At 48.0% G+C, this 7,639-nt stretch overlaps 1 long non-coding RNA gene across 1 annotated transcript; it reads right to left on the bottom strand.

Annotated features, from left to right (window-relative positions):
- Positions 1-687: 687 nt before the first annotated feature.
- On the bottom strand, positions 688-7,089 carry LOC146357795 (uncharacterized). The gene is made up of 3 exons (XR_014786890.1): positions 6,937-7,089; positions 4,670-4,772; positions 688-1,771 (listed from the first exon to the last, which is right to left on the bottom strand). It is a non-coding gene; the product is annotated as an uncharacterized LOC146357795 (long non-coding RNA).
- Positions 7,090-7,639: the final 550 nt, after the last annotated feature.

Consider the following 7,639-nt stretch of genomic DNA (forward strand, 5'->3'; position numbering starts at 1 on the left):
CATTCTGGGTTTCAACCAGAACCAGTCAGAACTCTAAAGGAGCTTCACACCTTGGATAGCACCTTTAGAGTTCTGACTGGTTCTGACTAAAAGTGGAGTAGATTCCCTGCCCCACTGTCATCGGAGCCACCAGCCTCCCCTGAGTTTTTTTATAATGTAAGCCCCCCCGCCACCACCACACACACACCTCCTACGCTGGCCACAGCCTGCCAGCAAAGCGTAGGCCAGGGGTAGGGAACCTCAGCCCTGGGGGCTACGTCCAGCCCACCTGGGGTCCCAATCTGGCTCTCTGAGGTTCCCCAGATGGCCACGCCCCCTCTCCCTGCCTCCCCTTTCCCCCAACCACCGGTTGTTTTGTGTTTTCTCAGCTTTTGTGCAGTCCCCCTACCTCTTTCTAATCACTGAAATGTCTCTCTTGTGGTGTAGTTACTGGCAGTAGGAACTTTAAGCTGAAAAATGCTGGTATTTTTTTGTATCCTGGCCCCACCCTTCCTGCCTTTGGCCCCACCCACCACAGGAAGGCCTTCTCTGAAACTGAATTCACCTTGGGCTGAAAGAGGTTCCCCACCCCTGCCTTAGGAAATGGTAGAACCTCCACCATGGAATTCTCACCACCACCACCACAGGATTGATCTGTTAATTGTTTCATACCCAAACGAATTAGGCAGGAAGATGGAAACAAAATATAACTGATAGCTTACTATATTATTTTTAGATGCCTGCAGAGTCATGGCTTTTAATCCAGTAGAAGCAATGCAACTCCATGCCAGCAACAAAATGAACTAAAGGATGGGGGGGGTAAGAAATCCTGAAATAATTTTCAGCAACATATTGCCTGAAATGGTAGAGACTCAACAGGAAACTATTAGATGTTTCAGGGATATGGAGCACAGAATGGCAATGGAGAGGGGGCTATGCCAAGGAAATAGGAGTGGCTTTCATTGATTCGTTTGCTCTCCCATTCCCTCAATCTTCAGAACAGAATGGCAGATCAAGAGATTGACCATTTCAGGAGGAGGAGGATGCCTTCATTTCTCTACGTGACTGTAGATTATTTCGGCTTCAGAAGACAAGAATGTCCCTTTAACATCTGACCTGGCCTTTATTTAAGAGAAGCACTTCACGGTTCAGGAAAGACAGACAATTTTCTAATTCCCAGGCAGCACTGCTGGAGGCTGAGGCAGCAACTTCCAGACAGGACACCTGCTAACACTAGAGAAATGGCATTATTATGTCTACAAGTTTACAAATCTGAGGATCAGAAAGCTTTTGCTGCTGTTGCTGCTGCTACAACACAGGCCAAGGATGACGACTTCTTCAGAGTTTCTTTTTTTGTTGTTGTTGCAAGGAACGGCCTCTTTTCACTTCCAGCCTCAGCAGATCGGTTTCCACGTGAAAAAGTCAATAGTCAAAGAGCTTCCTAAGTTTCTCTGGAGTGCAGCAGAAAGAGGATTAGGATTTGGGGCCTTTTTACTGGCAAGCCTTTAAGCAAATAAAGGTTCTTGAATTATTTTCTTTTAAAGAACATATAGGATGGCCTATTAAGCAGTAAACAAATCAATTTGAAGTATTTTTAAAATAAGAATATGGACAATCTGTAGGCTTTAAAATGTTTTTGATATTTTGCTCATTTCTGTGAGTTGCTTTCAATAACAGAAATGTTTGTAAGAGCTGCACCCTACTTCCAATTGTTTTTTACTGGAAATTGCGTCTGTTGTTGTGGAGTGGGATTCAAATTTTCTGTAAAAGAATTTTCTTCTTTAGAGGATAACTAGAAAAAAACAAAACAGAACAATTTTCCTGCATATTGACATTTCCAATAGCTTTATTCTTTAACAGAGATTTATACACATTTTGTCTGAGATGGCTAGAAACATGTCAAGATCAATACAGAGCAGCCCCTTTGGAAGCACAGAAATGTAATGTACAAGGTCACTGGAGTTTTTCTTAAAGCTAAAATAGTTTGGTATGACTATGCCTATACTGGATATGATGGGCTGGGGCTAAGAGTTAGTGTTTTATCTAAACTGAGGTGAGATTTGAAGCAAGGGTTTCCTGCACACAGCTCTAAGCCCCTACTCTAAACTATATGAATCACTTCAATAAGCAAACATTGAGTAATACTTTATTAATACACAAAAGGGAATAGATCAAATCACATGTTTGTTTTTTAAAAAAACATATACTTAATGTAGTTGAAGCAAATTTGCAAACACAAACTAGCATATTGACCTTTAAAGCAGAGTTCCTACTGATCAATTGCGGGCTCATACATGCACATCTCACACTATGATGCATCCCAGGGTAAATTTGCTTTGCTTGAGCAGTCCCCCAGGCCTGCATTTTGCTAGAATTCAGCTGCACATTGAACTTGTAGTAGTCTTTTCTCTTTCCTCTGATGGATTCCATTTACCCACTGCCTAAAGCTAGGCGTACAAACTGCCTTACTGCAAAAGCCAGGGTCACCTCTTGGCCACACAACAATGCAGAGATAAAAATGTGCTTTAATGCCTGATGATACACATTTCAATCACGTTGTAGGTAGGATTTTGGTTTAAGCCTTTGTAGTGTTAAGATGAGCTCCAATGTTTTTGGAAACCGAGAAGAGCTAAGCTTAAGTGACTTGCCCAGGCTCATCTAATAAATTAGTGGCAGAGCTCAGTGTTGATCCTAAGGCGTTTTCTTATCCATTAAAACCAGTACTAACAAATTCCTTTGAGTAACCAAACCTTTCAAACAACCTTTTCACACTCTATAGCTGCTACATAGTTTAGCACTTCAGGATATTTGTAATTCAAAACATTATTTAGCATGGCTACCTTTGGCTTCATGTACACTTTACCTGCCACTCCTCTTCTCCAAATTACATTTCCGCAACCAACTTCCCCTTGGCCAATTTCCAATTGCATGTTTTCCCTCAAGCCATTAGGAATCTTATTGGGGGGGGGGGGTGATTTTGAGGAGATAGATGGCAGCAAGGAAGAGGGCTAAGCACCCCTCACCCCTTCTCTGTGCTTTGTCAACCACTTCTAAAGTGGCTTTTTTTAAAGGGACATCTTGGGCACTGTTACAAACATTTATATGTAACGTGTAGTTAACTCCTGCGGCCATCCAATGTTATCTATTTGCACTGTGACTTACAGTCTGTGGTGGGCTAACTTGTGTGCTCCAGCCAGGCTTCTCAGGGCCATCCAATGTTATGTTATCAGGGACATAACAAGGGCTAACCTGTCAGGAGCTAACCTGTGAGCTCCAACCAGCCTATCCTATCAGCCAGGCTCAGGGACTAACCTATGTACTCCAGCCAGGCTCCTCAGGGCCATCCACTGTTATGTTATCCAATGGCTTCTCTGGCCATCCAATGTTCTCTAGTTGCATTATGACTCTTACAGTCTGTGGTGGGCTAACCAGGCTTCTCAGGGTGTGCTCCAGTTTTCAGCATGAAAGGACAGGCTACTAGATTTCTTTAGCAGGCTAATAAATATTTCCCTCTATTTGCAATGTAATCAACATAGTTTTGGTGGATCTGTTACCCAACAAGTTTAAGTATTTTGTATTAAACAAATGTTTAACTGACTGTATAGAAATGTATAGTAATAAAAGAGGATGTAGGAATAAAAGAGGATGCCTGTCTGTCAGCACTATAGTGCCAAGACCATGAAACCTAGACAACTGAAACTTGCCATGCATGATAAGGGGGCTGTAAGGGTGTGCACCTCTGTGCTATTTTGTTTTTAAAATGCATTAACTAATTTTAACTAATTTAAATGTTTCCAATGTGTCCGTGTGGTTGAAACCTGCAGTAACATCTTCACCCTCTAGGGGCAGATTTCCCTGAGCACTGCATAGCTTTGCAGTTTGAAGCCAGGGGAGATTAGGAGGCTGAGGGACAGAGTTATATGCCTGCCCCTCCCCCCTGCTGTAGGGCAGCCCCCTGCCCTCCAGTGAATGGAGTGAACAGACCCCTCCAACATTTTCAGCCACTCTGGGCAGATTTCCCTAAGCAGTGTATAGCTTTGCAGTCAGTACTGTCTGAAGCCAGAGGATATTAGTAAGCCAAGGGACACAGTTATATGCCTGTCTGTGACGGGCCCTCTCAGGGGAATGGAGTGGACAGACACACTCCTCCCTTAAGGCGCTACAGGGGTGCACCTGGCAGGTCCATGCCTAGAGGTGCCGGTGGGAGTGGCTTCAGTCAGATGAGGTGGGTACAATATGTCCAACTCTCTGACAGCTGCAGAGGTTTGCCTGAAGACTTAAACTAAGGGCTGTTCCAACCTGTGCAAAGGTGGGTCCATTCGCTAGTTGTAAATAAGAATAAAGAATATATATGTAAGAATGAAAACATTATTGGTGCCGTATCACCTAGCTAGTACCTGCTTATGAATTCACACATGCACACTCTTGCTGTCTCTCACATACACAGAGAGTGGGTGTTTTGAAGTATGCTTCAGTTAGTAGACATTTTAACCAGAATCTCGAATATGAGGTTTCGGCGCCATTCTCAGGCACGGATGCATTGTGTGGCAGCAGACAAGTCCCCCCTTCTTTCTCAGGTTGATTTCCCCATCTGTAAACTGGGAATAATAATCCTGTTCTGATTTACAGACTTGCTTTGAGGACAAAATATAAAACTTTCTTGACACTGGCAAACATAATGCATACTTACTCAGAGGCAAGTCTTACTGTGCTCCGTCGTGCAGGCTGACTCCATAGTAAGTGTCTTTAGGACTGCAGTTGACATCCTATACAACTGACAGGTTGGCTGAGGGCTACACATGCGGCAGAATGAGATGGGAGAGTGTTGAAGTGGTAGAAGAAGCTGCTGGCTTTATGCTACCTGCAGTATCAGAGGCAGTATGTCTCTCTATTCCATTTACTGGGAAACATGGGCAGGAGGGTGCTATTGTATTCATGTCATAGTTGTGGGTTTCCCACAGGCGGCTGGTTGGCCACCATGTGAACAGAATGCTGGACTAGATAGGCCCTTGGCCTGATCCAGCATGGATCTTCTTATGTTCTTACGTTATGTTCTTATGTACCACTTCAGACCCTGGGTAAGAGAATCACATTTGTGAATGCTCCCTGACATCAAAAAGTTCCTTGCAAATAGGAAACCAATACAACAGATAAAAAGCTAGAACAGAACCATTCTCCCTCTGTGCATCATGGTTGTTTGCAGGGAGGAGGTGTTGTTTTTAAATGTGGAGGAACATTCAAAACCAAAACACAGGAAGCTCCCTTATACAGGAGTGGAGGCTGGTGGCTCTGATGCCAGTGGGGCAGTGCATCTGCTTAGGGTTTCAGTCAGCACTGGTCACCCTGGATAGCCCTTTTAGAGTTCTGACTAGTTCTGACTGAAACCTGGAGTGAATTCACCACACCACTGACATTGGAGCCACCAGCCACCACTGCTGGTCTCTCTAGCAGGAGTCTTTTCCAGACCCACCTAGAGACCCTAGAGATTGAACTTGGGACCTTCCACGTACAAAGCCACTGAGCTCCAGCCCTTCCCTGCCACCTAGAACAGCTTTTCGACCGCTGAAGTCTCCTGCATGTGCAAACCAGGCCAATAGGTGCTGTACTTTGACACAGGAGATCTTGGTGAGGGATATCCAGGGAGGATCTGTAGGGCAATGGACACATTCTCACATAGTCCTCCCTCAGTGACTTATAATTCAGTGGCCCCATTTAAATATGGCCCCTCTCTAATTGTTTCTGTGTGTGGGGGGGGGGGGTGGATAGGGGGAAAGTAAATACCTGCATGCAGGGCCGGCCCAAGACATTTTGCTGCCTGAGACAAGGAACAAGATGACGCCCCCTCCCATTCTGTGTACAGCAACTGGACTGGTAGCTGAACCTTTGGTGATGGGGCAGTGTCCTCTGCACCCGAAGGCAGCAGGCTAGCTAAGAGGTTTTGTGTGGTTTTTCCCCTGCACACCACCTTGCAAAGGTTCCACCCTTAAAGGCAGCCTAGAGATAATTTGAGAGTGTCAGAGCGAGCACAAGGCAGGTCATGTGGCACACAACTTTCCCCTCGGACACCTTGCTGCCCTCTCCCAGCATCTGCTGCCTGAGGCAGCTGCCTCACTCTGCCCAAGGGTAGGGGCCCACCCTGCTTGCACACTTCCACCACCAGCCCTTGGGGATGGTTCACAGCACACGGCTGCTGCACTTTGTACCACATCATCTGAGCATCCAGTACCTCTCTGCTACACTTGTGGAGAGTCTGTGTCTGAACCCCGCCATGGATCCACACCTGAGCAGGCGAACTGCTTTCCTGGGTGTTCGAGATGTTGTCGGAACGCTCTCCCTGCAGTGTTCGGTTTGATGCGTGATGCTGCAGGCCTCAAGGGGGGGAGGGGCACGCATTTCTTCAGCGTCTCTCAGGCCGGGGTCCCAAGCACAGACTTGACCCTAGGAGGGTTAGACTGTGCGGGGGGGGGGGGTCGGGGACGGTGCGGAGGAGAGCATCGAAGCCGGCCCCATGTGCAGATTTTAATCTAATCACTTCCCTGTCAAACTAATCCCTGCCTGACTCGGATAGGACTTTAAGAAACGTGCCTGGAAACCCAAAAGCAAATCTCATTTGAATGAAGCACACACTCCCCGGCCCCCATCTGCAAAGAGCCGCAATTAAAGGCGAAAAGGGAGAGAGGGAAATTAGCATTTTCCGCGGCCATCTGGCGTGAGGAGCAGGCGAGGGGGAACAAAAGGCCTCGGAGGCGGAGGGGAGAGGCGAGTGTGCCGCGGCATTGACCTGCAAATGAGCCTTTGTGAGCGAATTAAAGCTTCCCGGACCCCCCGGGACACCCCAAAACAGGCACCATTACAGACCATCCGCACAAAAACCCACTCATCAAAAGTGTCTGCGAGGCCGGGGCTGGGGCCGCGGGCGGAAGGCACACCGGCGCGGGGGAGCCCGGCTCGGCTCACCTCGGTCCGAGGCGGCGGAGAGCGGGCGAGGCGAGGCGAGGCGGGGCGGCCGCCGCCTCCCGAGGAAGGGCTGGCCACGGTCGGGAGCCTCGGGGCTTCTTGGCCAGCACCCGGCGCGCCCCGGCCAGCACAGCAGGCCCCGGCACCGTGGGCGGGCAGATGTCGTCGATGAGGATGACGAGGCGACGTGTACAGGAGCAGAGAGAGCGGCCGCAAGGGAGCCTCTCCTTCTCTGCACGGCCAGGGATACTTTTAGCAGAGCATACACAGCTTTGGGCGCAGCGGTCACACACAGAGCAACAGATTTCCTGGCGGCTGCTGCTGCTGCTTCTTCCCAATTCTACTGGGCAGGGGTGGATCAAGAGAAGGCAGTTGGTGATATGTTATTCCTCATAATGATGCAGTGGATTTTATTCCTGCTCTGTTGCACAGGACGAGAAGCACAGAGGCCTGGCTCCGCAGTCGAGCACCTGCTTTCCATGCAGAAGGCCCCAGCTTTGATCCCGGCCATCTCCAGGGATGGCTAGGAAGGGATAGGCCCTGAAGCCCTGGAGAGCGGCTGCCTGTCGGTGTTGACAGTACTGGGCCAGATGGATCAATGGCCTGACCTAGGATAAGGCAGCTTCCCGGGTTCCTAAGGGCTGCATTCAGGGGACAGGGATCTTTATGGATATGTTTCTAGTGCAGCTCCACTTTTCACAAG

Source organism: Heloderma suspectum, chromosome 1 (genome assembly GCF_057233095.1).
Source record: "Heloderma suspectum isolate Gila_16-S chromosome 1, 16-S_ref, whole genome shotgun sequence".
NCBI classification, from domain to species: Eukaryota; Metazoa; Chordata; class Lepidosauria; order Squamata; family Helodermatidae; genus Heloderma; species Heloderma suspectum.